Below are 20,037 nucleotides of genomic sequence, written 5' to 3' on the forward strand. Positions count from 1 at the left end.
AGCTCAGGGTAGTGTACATGGTTCTTCCCCTTATTTGTCCTCACAACAACCCTGTGAGGTAGGTGAGACAGAGATAGAAAGCTTCCTGGATGCGACTGGAAGTACTTCAGAAACGGCAATGAGTCAACTCTGTGGGTTCCTAAGTTGCTGATAAAAAGGCCCACCTCCAGAGTTCACTCCAGTAGTGATACCGTCCACGAAACTTTTCAAGCAGCAGTCAGTGACCTACGTGGCTGAGTAATATTTCTGGTCTGGGTCACTTTTGTAGGCCATGTAAGCAGCTATTTAGGAATGGTTTTCATACACGGGGTTTTTGTTCATCAATCCTCAGCCATTGTTATCAGCCTCAGTCCCACTACAGACCACGGAAGAGGCTTCCTCCCAGGAGGGCAGCCTCAGTCTTACTGAACACAATGGGACTCCCTGTGAGTAAGGCAACCAAGACTGTTCCAACACTCCACCTCCAGCCTGGAGCCTGGCACTGGGCAGGGTCTGTGCCTCCAAGGGCAGCCCAGTCCTGGTGCCTGACACTCAGCCACGAGCAGTCCCACGGGAGTCCTCCTGCTTGGTCCCCTCCACCCCTGGGTCCCCCGGAGCCGCCTGGCTCTGGCCGGGCAGCTGCACTCTGGCGCCCCTGGTGGCGGCGAGCGGCGCGGACCCGAGAGCGGCCAGGCGCCGGCACTGCCCCTCCCTCGCGGAGCTCCGGGCGGTGCAGGCGCGCGCGACAGTCGCTCTCGGCCAGCCTGCTAGTGGCTCCACCGGGCTCGCCCCATCCCCTAGCGGTGTGCGCGCCGAGATTGCGGTTCCGTCTGCAGACTCAGATTCGGCCGCCTGCAGGGCTCGTGCCGAGCGTGTTGAGTCCCGGCCCTGCGCGGGGTCTGCAGCTCCGCACGCCTCCTCCGGGGGGGACAGGCTGGCAGGCCCTCGCCGCCCCCGCGGCAGGCGGGTTACGGCCCCCGGGCAATCCGGGTCTGCCCGGGTCACTTTTGCCCCCCCCCCGGGGGAATTGAAGGGCGGCAGCCCAGGCGGGGGGGGGGGGGAGACCCTCTGGACCAGTAGTGTAGCCAGAGGGGGGCGAAGCACCACTGCGATGCACTAAGGTTGCAATCCTCGCCACGCTTACCTGGGAGTAAGCCCCACTGAGTGTAATGGGGCTTACTTCTGAGTAGGCATGCATAGGATTGGGCAGTAGGTTTGGTAGGCAGCAAGTTTTGTAGGGAGCCCCACCATGGCGAAGATTCCCCCCTCCAATTCTTATGACACATTTCTTTACTACAAGCGTTACAAAAGACCAATTAGAAGAAGTTCTCACAACCAATTTTTAAAAACAGTTCTCACTACAATTGCAGTTTAACCCTAAGTAGTTACCCTGGCAGCACCAAGTGTGTGAATAATTGTGGGACAGGCAGCGCAATCTTAACCTGAGCTGGAACAGACAGGCTGGGAGGCCTGCACTGTATCCAGCACAGGATTGGGACTGGCTGCAGCTCAGCCTGGGGCAAGGGAAATTAATTCCCCTTACTCTGGGTAAGGTGGCTCCAGTCCCAATGGGGCTACTCAAATCTGTGTCAGCTAAAGATGTGGTGCAGATCCAAGGAGCCCAGCGCTGTGCTGGGTTGCCCAGAAGCAGGGTTAGGATCTGGCCTAAGTACCAGATCCTGGCACCACCCCCCTCCTGGGTCCAACCACCCCCCACTATCCACCCTCTACCCACCCCAGAGTGCCCCAATTCCAGTGGCATCACTAGGGTTCACATCACCTGGTGCAGGAGGCCAGTGCATCATCCCATGCAGGGGGCAGGGCAACACCCCAGGTGGTGGGCGTGGTGATCTACCATCACCCCACCCCCACTAGTTTTTTGGTTGTACCTTTTGATAGAATAAAGATATTTCAACATGATTTGTTTCATCGTATTCTGCATGAAATCACACATTGATTGATATATAACATGATGGTATTATTCCTCCAAACTGATTTTAGTGATTTTGGTCCCTAGTGGTGGAAACCCCCCCCCCAGGGTGTCAAAATCTTATTGTAGCAGTTCTCAAACTTTTAGCACTGGGACCCACTTTTTAGAATGACGATCTGTTCTGGACCCACCAGAAGTGATGTCATGGGCAGAAGTGACATCATAAAGCAAATTAAAATAAATGATTATAAATCATTAAAGTAAAACAAATAATTAAATAAAGGGAAGCCAGCCCTGTTCCACCAAGTGAATTTTCTCTGTAGCCTGCCTGCAGTAACACCCCCTCCCAAACAGTGGCGGGCCTGCCATAAGGTCTGACTGGGCAAAACCCAGTGCTAGGGCCCTGTGGAAGCCTCTCTGAGGATTTCCCGGAAGCATAGTTTATAGCCTCAGAGAGGCTTCCCCGATGTGGGTGGAGGTCACGCGAGGCTCTGTGAGCCTCTGCTGAGTAGAGGAGGGTGGATTTCTGTGCGGGGGGGTGTGGCGATAACCCATGGGGGGTGCCATCGTGGACCTTTGCCCCGGGCACAGGGCTGAGGAGGTCTGCTGCTGCCCCCCCCCCAAAGAATCAGTAAGATTTTTAACCCTACCCAGTACCCAGTTCAATTTAAGTTCTTATATTTCAAGCATATCACTATCAGGACCCACCTGGCTTTTCAAGTCTAAAATAGAAAACATTCACCTTACCCTCTCAAGCCTCTGTTTTATTCTTTTGGGGGGGGCTGGCTTCTGGAGTATTTGTTGAGCTCCAGTTCCGTCAGATCAGGACCATTCTGGTGGCCTCACATTTCCCTTTGCCTGACCTGCCCAGGAGCCAAGGCACGATTGCTTACTTGTGAGTAAACACAACCCTGTGGCTTGATTTCGCTTTCCATAGGACTCAATACATTTGCCAGCTTGGAGGGAGGGACTTCCTTCTTGGGTGTTTTGGGGGGGCTGCTTTCATTAGATAGGAACCATTCTGATGTCATTGGATTCCTCTCAGCCTGCCCTTTCTGATGGACTAAGGCAAGTTTGCCTACTCACAAGTAAACACAGATATGACTTGATTTCACTTTCCATACGGCTCCATGCATTTTTTCTGTTTCCGGGGTTTTGGCCAGAACTTTTGATGGAAAGGAGATATTTCACTCCAGTTTTTTTCATTGCATTCAGCTGGAAATTCCACATTCAACGGTATATAGCATGATGGGGTTATTCCTAACCCCCTCAATGTTAGTGATGTTGGGTCATTTGTGGTGTCACCCCCCCCAAGGCTGGTAGCTGGGGCGGACTGCCCCCGCCCCTCGCTAGCTACGCCACTGCCTTTAGGGATCCTGGACCTAAACAACTGCGTAGGAGAGAGAACTTCAGCAGGTGCAGCTTGTCATCTCACCTGCTGAAATTCCCTCTGCTATACAATTGTTAAAGGTCCAGGATCCCTAAAGGTGAAAGTTTGCCCAGCCCGGCTCTATCCACTCTATCCATCCCCTGCAAAATTTTGTACATCTCAATCATGTCCCCCCTCAGGCACCTTTTTTCTAGACTGAATTGCCACAGACACTGTAGCCTTTCCTAGGGTAGGGTAGGGTAGGGCGGGAGGCACTCGGATTAGTTCATGGAACCATAAGGGCAGTTGCCAAAAAATGTTTGGGACCCACTGATATAGATGGTATATTGTGTCTTTTAGCAATGCATTCACACCCTCCATTCAAATGGCCACACCCAGGGCCTAGGAGAAGGGGCCTAGGAGAGGGGGGGTAAACGGGGTAATTTGTACCCAGGCCCAGAAAGGGGGCCCAGAAATTTCCTGGGATCTTACATTTTACAATCTCACCCAGAATCACTGTACACGTGGGATGCTGGGGACATTACCATGGGCGCGTGGTGGCGACTATAGCCACAAGACATACACACCAGGCCCAGGAATGCTTACATCCCTTAACAGTGTCATTTCTGGGAGAAACTGGCCTGCTATAGTAGCTCTTTGGCTTGTAGATTCACTTACCCATCTGTAAGTGATGCACTTGGGACAGGAGGTCTGGTCTAGAGGGTAGAGCCTCCGTCTGCCTGAAGATAACATCCACAAGGTCGCCAGTTCGAGGCCACTGGCACCGTGCGACCTTGAAGCAGCTGACAAGCTGAAGCCGAGCTATTCCATCTGCTCTGAGCATGGGAGAATGGAGGCCAGAATGTGAAGCCAGATCGGATTGAAACACCTGAATGTAGTGGTTCTTGAAAGAGAGAACCTTCTTTCAATTGTAAAAATCCCTATTTAATAAGGGATTTGGATAAGCCTGCCTATGTAAACCGCCTTGAATAAAGTCTTGAATAAAGACCAAGAAAGGCAGTATATAAATACCTGTTATTATTATTATTACCTTGAAATAGTGTAGAGGAGCTCAGAGACACAGCTGTAGGACTGAAGCTGCTGCAGAAGCAAGTTTTGGTACACACAGGATACTTTCTATTCTAGTGTGAGCCTAAATACAATCCTACTAATCTCAAGCAATGTTTTTCTATATTTGAAAGATTTTAGAGAGACACTGTATCTAGCTGCCAACGCCAGGCAGGCAGGCCTGAGCCCTGCATTGGGAAGACTGGTAGACCTGGGCTCCAAAGATCATTCTGGTTGTTGCTACTTTCCCCCTGCCTATTTTACCCCCATTCTGGCCACCCCTCTCCACTCTGTTTTGCCTTCTCCTTAACGGACCCAAAAGAAACTTTGTACCTGATAAAATTCCTCTTAGAGGCCCTGGCCACACCTCTGGTGGCTGCCTTAAGTGGCCAAGAAAGGGAAGAATGTAGTGAGCATGTGGTCAGTCTCTAACTCCCAAGCAACCTATTCATGCTATTCCCAGGCAGAATAAATTGGAATGTGTCATGTCCATCAAAATAAGACAATCAGTTGCCTCAGAAGTGTTGAGGACATTTTCAACACTGAATCCAAGTTGGCACAGATGTTAAGGGACCTTATCAGTAAAATGTTCCATAAATGAACCACAGTGGATCTCTGATAGTCTCATGCTACTCTCATAGGGGCCTAGGGGCCCAATCCTAATGTGTGTTCCCCTGGCATAGTGCATTTTCCCAGTGGTTGCAGATGGGACTCCACTGGAGAGCGCAGCCTAGCTGCCTCTGGAATTGGCAAGAGGCCAGGTTCACATGACAGTGCGTGCTGCTGTAGTGGTTGGGAGTGAAGTGGGGAGTGGAATGGGACAGCAGAGGGGTGGGGAAGAGGATAGATAGGGCCTGGGAATGGGATGAGTTCAGTGGGGGCAGTGACCTTGGGCCAGTCACTATTTCTCACCCTAACCTACCTGTGAGGTTGTTATGAGGACAAAAGGGAAGGAAGGAACCATGTACAGCACCCTGAGTTTCTCAGAAGAAAAGCAGTATAAAAATGTGAAGAGTAAATAAAATGATGCTGGAATTGGTTTCTAAAAATGGAATTTGGGGTGATTTGGGGTCTCATTATATTACTCTCCCCTAATATGTTGTTGTATATGAGTCTTGCCTGGTTAGGGGCAAACAGTCATTCCAAGTAGTTATTTATTAAAAATGGGTTGTGGCTGAGAAGGGGCTACAATTTCAATTCTGCATGCATGTCATTTCTAACATGTTGTTTTCATGTGTCTCTACTATCTCATGCTGTGTTTTACAGGATGTTGAGATAGAAAATATCAGTTCTAGCTTGTTCTGTCCTATTTTGGATAGGCTTTGACTGGGAAGGGGTTAATAGAAGCATGCTATTGGAATGATTTCAGGGTTAAAATATTATTATTGTGCTTAAATTACTCTAACTCATTCTGCTGGGTTTTTTGCATCAATTTCCTTTACTAATGGCCTGTTCCATACAAACTGTTACACATCCCCTGTGATAATTGTGGGGCCTTTATTGTTTCATATGCAGATTTTCCATTTTGATTGAACAAATTATTGACATTCCACATAGCTTTGCACTCTTGCTGTTTGTTTTGTTTGTTCTGCTTTTCCACACTGGCATATTGGAACAAAGCTTGCCAAAAAATGTCCAAGCCGGTGATTACCAGAACAAACACAGATCATCAGAATCTGATTGCTGAGTTTAAACATTCAATGAGATGGTCTGCTATCAGCATAAAATTCAGCATTCTTCTAACAAGCCTGAGAAGTCACTGCTCATTTCATCCAGAAGAGGACAGCATTGCATTAACACTAACAGTCTATTCTTCTGACAAATGGCAATTGTTGCCCATTCTTTGACAAATTAAACTGTAAGCATGTGGTGAAGCAGTGTGTGTTTTCGGTTTTCCTTCAGACTTCCCTTTCTTTCCCTCTCCCAGCAGGACATAACATAAGCTAGTTTAGATAACATTTTGTTACATATAATCCAGCCTTCATGTCAGCAAAATTAAAACAGTTAAGCTGCCAACTCCAGGCAATTTTGGACTATTTCATACATTACACTTTGTACTGAGGGAATAGATTACCAAGGAACTGCTTTGTGTCATGACTAATAATTTCTATTATAAGTTCTTTACAGTTCTCTCATCCCAGGTTAAACAGAGGAAAGCCCACTGAAGTCTTTTGCTTTCCCACATAGAAAAGGTGGTTTGAATGAGCTTCCAGGGACATGTGGTGGGCGGGAAGCCAGGTAAGGCAGAGTCCCCACCAGAGACCTTTGAAAAGCGCCGCAGTCACCTGAGGCATCCAAACACTCACAACCCATGTGCACTGCCTCCCACGGTGGCACCGCTTTTAGAAGGACTATGGTGGCCTCCCCACCCATCACACCTCCCTGTGAGTTTCATGGCTAAAGTACCAAATTCTTCCTCATGTCCACCCTAAATCTACTTTCCTACAGTTTCAGCCTATTGATTCTAGTCCTCAGAAAGCACCTCCTCTTCTGTGTGACAGCCCTTCAGGCGCCTGAAAACTGCAATCTTTCTCCACAGTCTTCTCCAAGTTAAACAGCAGAAGCTCTTTTAACCGTTCCTACTGGGACTTGGTTTCTAGATCCCTCACCATCTTGGTGACCTTCCACTGAATCCACTCCAGCTGATCAATATCTTTCTTAAAACACTGCGCCCAAAAATGGACACAGTATTCCAAGTGAGGTGTGGCTAGTGAATTACAAAGTGGAACTATCACTCTTCGTGATCTTGACCTGATGCCTCTGCTAGTGCAGCCAAGTATCACATTTGCTTTTTTGCAGTCTCATCTCACTGCCGGCTGCAAAGGACCCAGAAGTATAATCTAGTACATGGTTTTCAAACTGTGTGTCACAACCTGATTTTTGATGGTTGCATGCTGGTGCTACCCAGAAGCCACAAGGCATTCTGGGGCATGCTGTGGCCAACAAAGTGGGTTGTGCACCAGTGCTGCCTGGAAGCCACAAGGCATTCTGGAGCGTGCTGCAGCAGACAAAAGTGGGCTTTGGTGGTAAAAAGATTGAGAAGCACTGATCTAGTATGCATAGCTTTTCTTTTATCTGTTTTGTGAATATATTTGGAAATGAAACATTGGAAAAAAGTTCACAGGGAATTGGCCTCTGAAGAAATGTCTTACAAGGCTTTGTTCTCCTCCTTTTGCATAGAGTACCTAAACTGTGAGGAGATTGTCTACCTAGCAGTTCAAAGGTTGGTTTGTTGTGGTGGGGGCAGTGGTGAAGCTACAGGGGGGGTGGCACAGTAAGTACTGCAGGTGCTACAACACACTATGTAAGCACCCCCTCCCATTCACCATCATAGCCATTCTGGACAGTGATGGTACTGTTTAGGCATGCCTGCATATTGCCATCACTGACTGGAATGGCTCCAACTGTGGGGGGGAGCGGCTTACACAGCATGTTGCTGTGCCTGCAGAAATTACTTTACTTTGCCACTGGTTAGGGTAATCAAGTTCTAAGGGCAATTCCCCCCACCTTCCAGGCTGACAGGAGGCAAACCACTTGTCTCTTTTCAGCTGCTGAAACTCCCAGTCCCAGCCAGCTGGTGATGGCTTACCCCTGCATTCTCTTTCCCTTGCCAATGTTCCTTGGCAGTGTGAGGACAACAAACATTTGTAGCCTTTACCCTCCCCACTGGAACAGAGTCAGTATGGTTGTTTCAACCCATTGGCATTTTCCTGGAAGGGCAGGGGTCTCTGTCACTAATAGAGAGTCTTGTCCTTCTCTATTGGTTCCCAGTGCATCCACACTCTCAGCTTCCACTTTCCTTATAATGGAAATAATTCCAGTATTTAGAATGTGCCCCCCACAAAAGACCACCATACTGATAAATTCCTGAACGTTGTCTCTTTAAATTCAACATCCAAGCTGCTGTGTATCATTCATGTTGCAGACAATCATACTGTATTTTTCAGCATAAACTACCAGGCTGAGGTTTTCTGCAGGTTAGGCTGATCACCATCCCAACCTCCCTGCAACTAATCAAATCTTGATAGCCAAGAATCAAGTTTTCCCCAAGTTCCAAGCAAATTCTCCACCCCTCCATTCTGGGATGTAGATGCTGTTTCCACAGGCAGTAGCAGACTGTTCTTTCAAACAGCAATCAGCAACTCCCCACAGCCAATCCCAAGGTGCAAGCAAGCAGCCAGGCCTTATTACTAAATCTTAGTGCTGGGGGGAGGCCAGGCAGACTCAGCTCTGTTTCTCATTTGCATGTTCCTCCACATCTGGAGCTCATTCTTCCATCACAGATGTCCTCCCTGGAGAAGCTGTCTCCTGAAGGAGGAGCCCCCGTCTGGTTCCTGGCAGGAAAAGAGCCAGCTAACTAATAGCTAGTAAAGCTGGAGATACACGTTGCTGATGGACTTAATGCTGGTTTTATGGGAATTAGTAAATCAAATGGAAGACATCCTTTCCCAGATGTATCCAAAGCTTCTCACATACCATCTCCCCAGGTTTGGATGTTCTCTACTTTGGATGAACTCCCCACCATTCTACTCCTGAACATCCTTTAAAAACAAACAAACACACAGACACACACACACCAAATTTTTACTGAACTTATGAGAGTTGTATCTAGTAGATTGCACTGCATTTTCTTGGCTTGTATATATTGATTTTACATCATGTTACAATGTTTTATACTATACCTCTGCTTCCACTTAATAAGTGTATGGAACTCCCCAATCCAGATTACTTTCACTCAGGAACATTTAAACCCATCAGTAAAAATAGCTGCACTGTGTATTAATTGTATCCATGTTTCCTTTCAGGATGAAATGTAAGATTGCAGACCTCCCATTGGCTTTTTCCCACTGAGAGGCTACACTGCTTTTTAACTTAAAGAGGCAGGCACTTGCTTGAAGAGCCTCAACACACACACACACACACACACACACACACACACACACACACACACACACAGTCTTCAGAAACTATCAGCCTGTCTCTCTTCCTTTGCCCTCTGCAAAGGAAAAGGGAGGAAGAGGTAGATCATCTTAAACCCTCAGCCTTAGCCCCTCCCTCTTAGGTAGAGGTTATGTGGGGGTTGTCATACCAAGCTCTTCAGGGCCAGCTTTTAGGCAATGGGGAGATTTCACCCAGTTGGGCCCCATGCATAGTGGGGGCCCTACACTGCCCTTCCACCCCCGCTGCTTTCACTTCGCCCAAAATTGGGTCACTTCGGAAGCAGCTCCCAACCACCACTGCTTCCAGTTGACCCTAAATTGGTGCCATGCAGGCAGCAGCAGATGTCCTTCCCTCTTTCCCTGCCCTTGCAGCTCCAGGTGCCATCCTCTTCCCCATCTTGCTCTGGAGCAGACTGCTGTGGACAGGGCAGCAATGGCAAGAGTTGGGGAGTGCTGCAGGTTGGCTGCATGCTCCCTCCTCCCTCCAGCTGACCTCCCAGGCACCTATTCTGCATAACCACAAAGGTACAGGAGCTGTTCTGCCTGGAAAGACCAGATTCAGAAACAACCTGGATCTGTTCACACCTGTCTCATTTCTTGAGTCCGACCTCTGTATGCAAGAAAGCAGCTGGTTGGCCAATAGTCAGCTGTAAGCCCACACCATCAGCTAAGTCAGTGATACTATCTCCTCCCCCCCAAGAGGCCTTCTAAGTAAATCCTAACCTTCAAGAGAAATAAATGAACAGGTTAGCCAAAAGATTAAAACTCCAAAGCATACGAATTTAACAGGACACAGATTACCAAATTATTTCCAGAGCAGCAACAGGCCCCCAGTGCACATTGGGTTTTAAACAATTTCCTCCTCCTTTCTAGTTTCAATTTAGAGCATCAAAGTTGAACACAAAGGTAAGTTTCAGATAAGCATCATTCAGACTCCCAGCTTTTGTTTCCTGGTCTGGCTGCTCACACAAAAGAGTTGGAATTGTCCAACCAGCTGCTTATTCACCTTTCCCCAGTCCCCACTCTTAGGCAATTCTTGAAATGATGGGTTTTACAAACATCATACAGGTGCAGCTTTGTGTCCTCCAATACAACATCAGAGCTACATCATTTCACCTTATTACCAGCTGCCCTGAATACAGTTAGGAATCAGCCACTTTTCCTTGCCATCCCAAACACAAGCAAATCTTAATAGACACAACTTATCTTTTCCAAAAATCACATATTCCGTTCCAGTGCACCCCAAATCTAACCCTCCTCTAGTAGGCAGGTATCAAAATAATCCCACACTTCAATGCAGAGCTTTAAAACATCTCTTCCAAACAGGGTTGCCAAACTTTCAGGACTGACCTGGAGTCACCAGGAATCAGAATTGAATTTCCAGGTGACCATTATAGCAATCCTAGAGATTTTAATAGGGCTTTGAGGATTTTCCCACATTACATCATCCTGGAAAGAAAATCTCCAGGAGTCAACTTCAGTCAGAGTTGGCCATCCTACTCCCATCACATGGAGTTTCTTCATGCAAGCTGCTTCTCTTTCTCTCAGGGCTGGTTGGTCTCAGGGGTTTCCCATGATGGTGGCTGCCCGATAAAGGCCCAACTCCATTCCTCTGGAATGCTCTAATTGGAGCAGCCTCAGCCCGCCCACCAAAGCCATCATGGGGCAACCACACCTACAAGTAATTTTTCCTCCAAGATGTCTCCAGGTGGTGGCTGATCTACCTCTAGCCCACATGCTTTCAGCCTTTCCTCCTGTACTTTCTCTCTTTACAGCACTCAGTGTCAGCTTTTGTCCCTGCACACATTTCCAGATTGGACTGTATTTTCTCCACTCCTTCAATGTTTTTTTCAGCATCTCTCCCAATCCCAAGAGGTTTTTCTTCAAGCTTACACACTCATCATTCCTGACAGGCTCCTAGACAGAGGAGTTCTTCTGGTTCCCAGCTGCTGATTGTGAGACTTCACAGTCCTCGGACTCGCAATTCAGCAGCTCTTCCACCTTGTGAACCTCTTCCGGATGGGGCATACTGTGGCTGGTTTTCTAGGTCAAGCCTAATTCCCTGCAGCAGCTAAACCAGCAGGGCTCTTCTCCTTCCAGTGAAGCACCAAGTTTTCCTGCAGCTGCATTTCTGAGATATCTAGGTGGGCTTTGCTGACTTTGTTGTTCCCAGCTGCTCAGGCTGGCTGTGTGATTTCTGTGCTGCTACCTTTGCTGTTCCAGGCCAGATATTTCCTTGGCTGCAGGATTTGGCCTCCATAGGGCCTGCTTGTTTTGCTATTAAAGTAGCTTCGTTTGCTATTCCTTTTCCCTTCCCAGGCTCAGTCCCACCAGCTCACAGTTTCTCTCCAAGGAAACACTGTCTCAGTGCTGACACATACATGTTACACGCTCACGTCCCAATTCCCTGAACAGTGAGAGGTTCCATGGGGAGGTAGAGTATCTAGGCCTGGCTTCCTTTGAAGGAGTAGTCACTGGAGATTTACAGTGTTTTATCTCCAGTGTCTGTATAATATTAAGTTTTTAATTCAGTGTCCTTGTAATATCTGCTTTATTTACAAATATATACATTGAGCACTGGATAGAGGCAGATGGCAGAATAGTCCTGCAAGTGTATGTGAGGCATCACTGGCTGCCAGGTCCTTCTTTTACAGCCCAATCCTGTCCCCCACCATTGTATGCAATGCAGCCACACTGCTGGAGTGCATGCTGCATCCAGTAGTGGTGGTGGTGGGGTAACCAGAAGGCTAACCAGAGATAAATAATACCTCTGGCCGCCTATGGGTCTCCTTGGACCACTGCCAGCTATTTTGCTTGTGTAAGTCCAAGGAGAAGGAGTCAGGGCGGGCTAGAAAATTGGAGAAAAGACCCAGCATGTTCCTTTGCTGCCAAGATCCACCCCCAGCCCACTCCCTGCCCCCTGCTCTCCCCCAAACTGCCCATGGCCCACCCACAGTCCTCTCCAGCTGCCAGCTTATCTGGTCCAGCAGAGCATCTGGGTAAGTCTGGCATGCAAGCAGAGCCACTGACCATTTTTCACAGGATGGTGGCACGGCTTTTGCACTGCTGCAACAGGGTCTCCAGCAGCAGATCACTTCCCATAAGAAGCATCCTGGATTGTTCATGCCTCTGTCTTTGATTTCATGAGCTGCCAGTCAACCCACTATATGTGTGAAAGCAGCTGGTTAGCCAGTATTCACACTTGTAACCTCATTTTGCAGCAATACAAACTGTAGACTCAAGTATTTCTTGAAGGATGAGCTTGCAACAGATAAGGAAACAGCTTGATGAAGCATTACTGTCTCTCTTGAATGAGATGAAGAAAGAAACAAAAAGTAGGGAAAACTCTCACAGATGTTTGAATTATGGCAGAGAAGGCATCATCAGACAACACTATTGTGAACAGAGTGATTAGACACAGTAGAGTAGCTAGGAGGTGCAAAGCACTAGCTTTTGCAGGGAGCCTCACCGTGCCATGCAAGCAGCCCCTCCCCTTTGGAGCCATTCTAGGTGGGGGGAGCAAAATGGAGGCATATGCTTCCAATTCAGAGAAGGGGCCACTTGCACTGCACAGTGAGGCTCCCTGCAAAACTTAGTGCTTTGCACCTGCTCTAGCTACACTACTGATTAGACAGTCCTTGGTAAGGCAGTTTGGAGTAGAGGCAGGGCCTAGGAGGGGGGGGGTAAAAGGGGTAATTTTTACCCAGGCTGAGGGTCAAAAGGGAGCCCTGGAGCCAAAGGAGGGGGCCCCAGAAATTTCCTGGGATCTTACGTTTTCCTATCTACTCAGACTTGTTGCCCACATAGGATGCTAGGGACACTACCACAACTGGGGATGCTTGGGACACTACTGATGCCACATGGGTGGGTAGACCTCAGCTCCAAAGACTTTTCCAGCTGTCTCTACCCTCCCCCCATCCTTTTTTGCCCTTCCCTACTCCTATTCTGCTCACCTGTCACCACCCTCCCCCACTCTGTTTCACCCCTCCCCCTCTTCGCCCCAAAAGAAACTCCACCTTCACCCCCAAAAGAAACTTTGTACCCCCTGATAAATTCCTCTCAGAGGCCCTGAGTAGAGGTAAAGTTCCAGATTGCAAAGCAGGCAAACAAAGCAGACAGTTTGGTGAGCTTCACTAGTTCCTGCAGAAGAAATAGCTGATTCATGTCCGTTCATCCAATAGTATGTGGCTGCTGCCCAAGTTGGCCATAGCAAACATTAACTTTGGACCAAACGACATAGGAAAATGGAGTTTACAGCATTACAAGCCCTGATAGAATAACAGCTCAATCTTATTCGGATGTCTCGCCAACATTGCTTTCATATCCTAAGCCCGCTCAGGCAATGCCACCCCAGTGCAGCCCTCTCAGTAATGCCAGCATAGCCCTTCCCAGCCATGCCAACAGCATCCATGGAAACCCTGGCACAGCCTGTCATCCTCAGAGCAGCATCCTGACATTGGCACATCATCTGCATGACGTCAGTGTAACATCCGTGCATCACCGCGTTATGTCCATGCGTTGCCAGCATGATGTGCAAGGAGCTGATCACTGCATCCACACAGCCCCTGCACTGGCAGCCAGAGAAACGCCACCAGGGTGAATGGAATGGGGGGGCCAGGTGCAGGGCCAGTGAGCAGCCAGTGCTAAGAGAGATGCCCTTTGCCAGCCAGTGAGGAGCAGCACAGCATCTTTGCTAAGCACATAACACAGCCCATGATAAGAACAGCCCATAAGAACACAAACACGATGCAAGGATGCCACAGTACCCCCCACCTTCTAGGGGAGCTACAGGGGTATCAGCAAAGGGGTAAAAGCAAAGACCTGCTAGGAGCCCCTGCTCCTATGGTTCAAGTCCCTTTATCCCACCCACACAAACACATACTTCCAACAAATATCTTTTTGAGCAGATCAGAGGAAGGGCAGAAAATTAGATCCCCTGGAAGATGGCGGCAGCAATTGTTACCCTGCACATCCCTGATCTTGTCTGATCTTGGAAGCTAAGCAGGGTCAGGCCTGGCTAGTACTTGGATGGGAGACCGCCTGGGAATACCGGGTGCTGTAGGCTTATACCATAGTCTTTCGAGACTGAAGGTTGCCAACCATGCAACAGACACACATGTCTCTCCATGGTGAGGGTTTGAGTCCCAGTGGGGGCATCTGCCAAATGGAATGAACCTTTTTTGCCAGGGAGAAGGACTAGGGCAGTGACAAGGAGAGCCTCAACAGCATACAGGCTAAGCAGCGTCCTGGTAGCTCACTGCACAAAGTCACAAGTGGGTTGAGTTTGAGCCCAACCTAAAGACATGCCCTAACGATCAAAACACTCACTGTTTGCATGACTGGACAGAAAACGCCCATGGCAGGGACAAAAAAAGAGGGAGAGGGAGGTCTAGAACTCACACCTGCTACTCCACAAAGCTACTCTCTCACTACCCAGCCACAGCAGGAGACAAGCAATGTGCACCTCATCAGGCACTTACAACACCTTGCATCACTGCAAACAGGCACACCTGGCTGGGAGGCCACAGCATCTGGACCTCTCAGGGGGAGCTGGCACAGGGTGCCTCCTGCAGTGGCTTGCCCATCCAGCCACACTGACACAGACCCCATGCCCTTTGCTTCATCACTGGCATTTACTGGCATAGCTGTCAGGATGCTGCCCTTCCTGTCCTCCTACCACTGTTTGCTCCATTGACTGATGGCAACAAAAAACAGGGGGCTCATGATCATTGAAAAGATTCGTCCCCTGCAGAGTCCCATCCTGAGGCCAGCTGAGGTAATAAACTAGGGTTGGAAGAAGGATCCCTATCTCTAACAAAAAGATGAACAGCCCAGTCCTAATGGGGACTTGCACTGTGGGAACTAGTAGGGCAGCAGCGGCTACCATGTACAGTATATGTTTTTAATAATGATAGTCAATGGGGCTTACTCCCAGGTAAGTGTGGATACGAATGCAGCCCTTGGAGAATTTTTTAAAAAACAGATCAGCAACTGCTAGGGAGGGTTAGGAGGTTCTACTTTATTTTAAATAATTTTTTTCAACTTAATACTTATGGTAAACTTACTTGATTGATTGATTTGATTTTGTCAAATGGGGCTGCTTGATGATGTCACTTTTTGGCCATAACATCACTTCTGGTGGGTCCTGACAGATTTTCATTCCAAAAAGTGGGTCCCAGGGCTTAACGTTTGAGAACCACTGTGCTGGAGGAATATAGGTAGGTGTAGAATCTGACTAATGGTTCATGATCTTGTATCCAAACACAAACTATTTTTTGCATATGACCAATATTTTTCAGAGCTTTCTCTCTTATGGCTCTAGTTAGCAGTTTTGAATTTCTTTCTAAATTCAATGTACAGAATATTCAGTTAAGATAAATCACTGATTTACGAATCTTGCCTGTTTCTGCTGCCTCTAGTTCATGTAGAATGTTAAGTAGCTTATAGTGCAATCCAAATTCTGACTTTGGCCGGCACAGCATTTGCTACACCAGCTGAAGGTGTTATGAACACACTGTAAAGCAAGTTCATGGCACTCAGAGAGTAGGCTGAGCTGGTGGGAAGGTGTGCACCACCCTGCTGATACTGCTTTCAGGTGATGAGTGCCACTGTGGCATGGGGAGGGTGGCACGGAAGCAGGGAGAGGGTGTTTCTGGGTGGGTGAGGGCAGAACAAAGGCAGAGTGGGCCTGGAAGAGAATGTGATAGGTGGAGCCCTCTCCACCATATACCCTCCTGGCCCTCCGTGTGTCACACCAGGCATCCTGAATTTGTGCCAGCTACGAGTATATAGTTGGTGAAGATCTGAGACTTCCTATAGGGCAGGCTGGGGCATTACTCAAGGTAAGGGGGAAAATATCCTCTTACGCTGAAGAGAACACCAGCTGTCTCCTAATCTGTGCTGCATATAGCACAGGTCATGCAGCCTGGCTGCACCACTGCCCATGTGTTAAAAAAAGACAAAAACAATAAAACATTCATATCATCAAACATAAATCAAATATATAGTATAAAATTTCCAAGTATAGAGCAAACAACTATTTTAAATCACCCCAGAATACAGCTATAGGAAGTTCATGTTCACAACTGCTAAATGCATTCCTTCTTGGAGGTTTTAAGCAGTGACTTAGATTTAAAGAAAATTAAGGGCGCAATCCTAACCCCTTATGTCAGTGCTTTCCAGCACTGACATAAGGGCAATGCAGCTCTGAGGTAAGGGAACAAACATTCCGTTACTTTGAGGTGACCTCTGTGAGTGACACCCAACTGCAGGATTCAGCACACGTCCTATTGGCACAGCTATGCCAGTGCTGGAAAGCACTGACATAAGGGGTTAGGATTGCGCCCTAAGTTGCTCTTTTTTGTTTGAACTGTCAATTAACACAATGCAAACAATAAACAAATCACTCTTTGGAATGGGTCTCCCCCTAGTAGAAAGGGTGCATACAGCCACCTAGATCCACCAGGAGGTAAAAAGAACAATCCTGTCTGCATCTGTTAATAAGGTTCGTTGCACAGAGTTTGGAAACAACCTGGGACAGCAACATTTACTCATGTGACGAAATACTGCCATCTTGAGTATAAAAAGGAAATAACATGCTTGCAAGTTATACTTGGCCTTAATTAGGCAGCAGAGAAGTTTCAGAAGTGGTTTGCCATGCTCTTGTTACAGTGGCGGACAGATCACCCCCTGTGAATGTATGAGGCATTTTTCTCCCCCTTCGATAATCATGTGTCACATGGCTTTTTCATCTCAGACGTGGGTGACCATTCATACAGCTTGTCAGAAGCGGATGTAGAAGTATCCAGAAGGGCCTTCAGGTCTAGGACAGCCAGCAGCTCACATGCTTCCTTTTGAGTAACTGCAGAACAATATTGCCCCTTATGCCTGGCAAGAAGTGTGTCGAGGAACCCTCATCTGTAGGGTATCTCAGCCTGCAAATGTGTTCTGTGTAGTTCTTACACACTCGGTGCCTCCAAAAGGTATTAGGGCACAGGTCTTGATTAGCTGTACCCCTTCTCCCTTATGTGCAAAAGAACTGAAAATTTCTAACTAGCTTATTTTTAAAAGCAGTGTACAAAGCAGTGGCATAGCTAGAGGGGGTGCAAAGCATTAAGTTTTGCAGGGAGCCTCACCGCAGTGTGCAAGAAGCCCTTCCACCCCTTTGGAGCCATTCTGGGCAATGGGAGCAAAACAGAGGCATTCATCTCTGTTTTGCTCCAGCTGCCAGGAATGGCTCTGAAGGGGAGTGGGAGGGTCCACTTGCACACCACAGTGAGACTCCCTGCAAAACTTAGTGCTTTGCATCCCCTCTAGCTATGCCACTGAAACAAAGCAAACTACAAAAATATGTGGCTTTGCATTCTTCCTGGGCCTGGGCATTCATCCACAGCCCAGTGTGCTTTCTTGAAATCTTATTCAGATACAGGAAAATCAGACAACAGGAAAGCAAATCACTGTACTAAAACTCTAATAATACCTATGCCCTCTTCAAATTCTGCCCCCTGATAGTTAATAGATGCCTATTTTTGAGGTCTTCCAACTTGTATCTCATCTGTCTTTGTCATCTGATGGTTGACCTCAGATTGGTACTTTAGGCCATGTTAGCCGTTTCTCCTTTTTCTGATAGCTTTTTCCTCATACAGTGCTTGCTTGAGGGGATTGATAGCTCCTAACTACTCAGTTGCCAATTCTTGCCTCAGCTGTTGCAGCTGAAAAGCTACATTAGTCAATGGATCTGAGCCACATAGCCAAGACGTAACCCAAGATACCATGCCTAAGAGTGCCAACATTCCCATCATGGCTGCGCCTTCTCCATCCTCAGGCATCCCTGTCTGACATGGCCTCATGTCAGAGTCATGATGTGGTGTTCTTGATCATGTTCTTGATTCATGATCATGACTACAGTTACATTCCTCAAATGCCTACATGTTGCCTTGTGTTTTTGGATCAAATTAACATGCTGATCCAAGGTCTTCTCTTTTGGCATGTTATTATACAATATACTGTCTTGCCTGATAGCTTATCACACCCCATCAACACACCTCTCTGCTTATTGGGGCCATGAAGCAGACTAAGAAATGAGCATAAGTCACAAAATATGACTTGTAGACTGTCATGGGATTTTGCTGTTCTCTTCAATAACATCTGGGAGCTTCGAAGAAGCTGGTAGAAGTCTCCATTCACTAGTAGTGTGCTGCTATAATCCATTCTAATACCCGTGATCCATTCTAAGACTTATTCTATGACCTTGGTCTCATGCTATCGATATTCTGGTACTGATGTTTGTGATCCACTGCTATGGAGTTACTGTTACGTGAAAAGCCCCTTTTTCCTTAGTTGTGATTTTATATTTGGTTATGTTACTAAAACATCATGCAGGCCACCCTTCTCCCAGCACACTTTTCCAAAAACCCTGGTAAAGTCACAAGCTCATGGTGACAACATCCACTTCTCTAGGGTCAAGGAGTCTGGCATAGTAAATCATTGTTTAAATGTCTCCTATTCATTGTATTGTTTTAACCCAATCACTGTTTATGCAAAAGTGTCTCCTAATCCAATCACTGTTTATACAAACACATTAAACTTCTCACACAGGCCAAATTCAGGTCAAGTCACAAGCTACACAATCTCCACCTCTCTAGGAAGAAGTCTGACATAGTAAATCATTGTTTAAGTGTCTCCTATTCATTGTATTGTTTTAACTTAATCACCGTTTAAGTACTCTATGCAAATTTGATCTGCCTTCCTGGGTTATTGTATTTATTTATTGTAAATTTATTGTATTTATTTATTTATTGTTTTTACTTTATTATGTAAGTTCCCCCAGCTAGGAAGATTTTGCTGATAATCCTTTCAATGTGTTACATATTCCAAGTACCCCACTGTGTGTAGTAAGCAAGCACATCCAGGTCAGCTCTAGGTCTCATCCAGGTCAGCAAAAACCCTTTTTAAGAGAGGGCTGGATGCCACATGCTCTCTCTCTGGGCTCCCCCTCCAAGGACACAACACATCTGTGTTGTGAGGGTCCTCCATAGGACTCTCCCCCCCCCATCCAACTGCTCTACAAGTCAGGTAACTATATATCACGTCTGGAACACTTTCCCTTCTTTCACCCCCCCCTTTTTTTCTCCCCTTCTCTCCTCATCTTCAGTTAGCAACTGGGTTTGGCAGACCAGGAACCCCTAAAATCCTTCCCTACAACCGTTCCCTTTCTAATTTCCTCAGATGCACCAAATACTTTTCACATGCAACCACCATAAAGCTAGGTACACTAGATGCAAGTACTAGGACCAAGACTCATCATTTTTTCCATGTGCATTATGTTTACCTGTGTGTTTTTGTAATAAAAATATAATCTTTTATTAAAAGTTATCTTTCTCTCAGTCTCCTCTTAAGCTAAAAGGTAATTTCTCTGCATTACGCCGTCTTGTTATCCAGTCTATGGTCCTGAAGTTTTCAATAAAGGCAGTGTAATTATTCCCCTATACAAAACAGCCCTTTTTGGTAACATTACTGGATCAGAAGACTTAGAGCCCAGTCCTATCCAACTTTCCAGCACTGATGCAGTTGTGCTAATGGGGCATGCACTGCATCCTGTGGTGTGGGGGCAGTCATAGAGGCTTCCTCAAGGTAAGAGAACATTTGTTCCCTTACCTCAGTGCTGCATTGCGGCTGCATTGGTGCTGGAAAGTTGAAAAGGATTGGGACCATAGGGTCTGATCCTAAAGGCCCTCAGCACTGGAGATGAG

General features: G+C 47.2%; 1 pseudogene; it reads left to right on the forward strand.

Annotated features, from left to right (window-relative positions):
• Positions 1-14,231: 14,231 nt before the first annotated feature.
• LOC136637578 (5S ribosomal RNA) lies at positions 14,232-14,351 on the forward strand (annotated as a pseudogene).
• The last annotated feature ends 5,686 nt before the right edge of the window (positions 14,352-20,037 follow it).

The sequence above is a fragment of the Tiliqua scincoides genome, chromosome 1 (genome assembly GCF_035046505.1).
Source record: "Tiliqua scincoides isolate rTilSci1 chromosome 1, rTilSci1.hap2, whole genome shotgun sequence".
In the NCBI taxonomy this organism is placed as follows: domain Eukaryota; kingdom Metazoa; phylum Chordata; class Lepidosauria; order Squamata; family Scincidae; genus Tiliqua; species Tiliqua scincoides.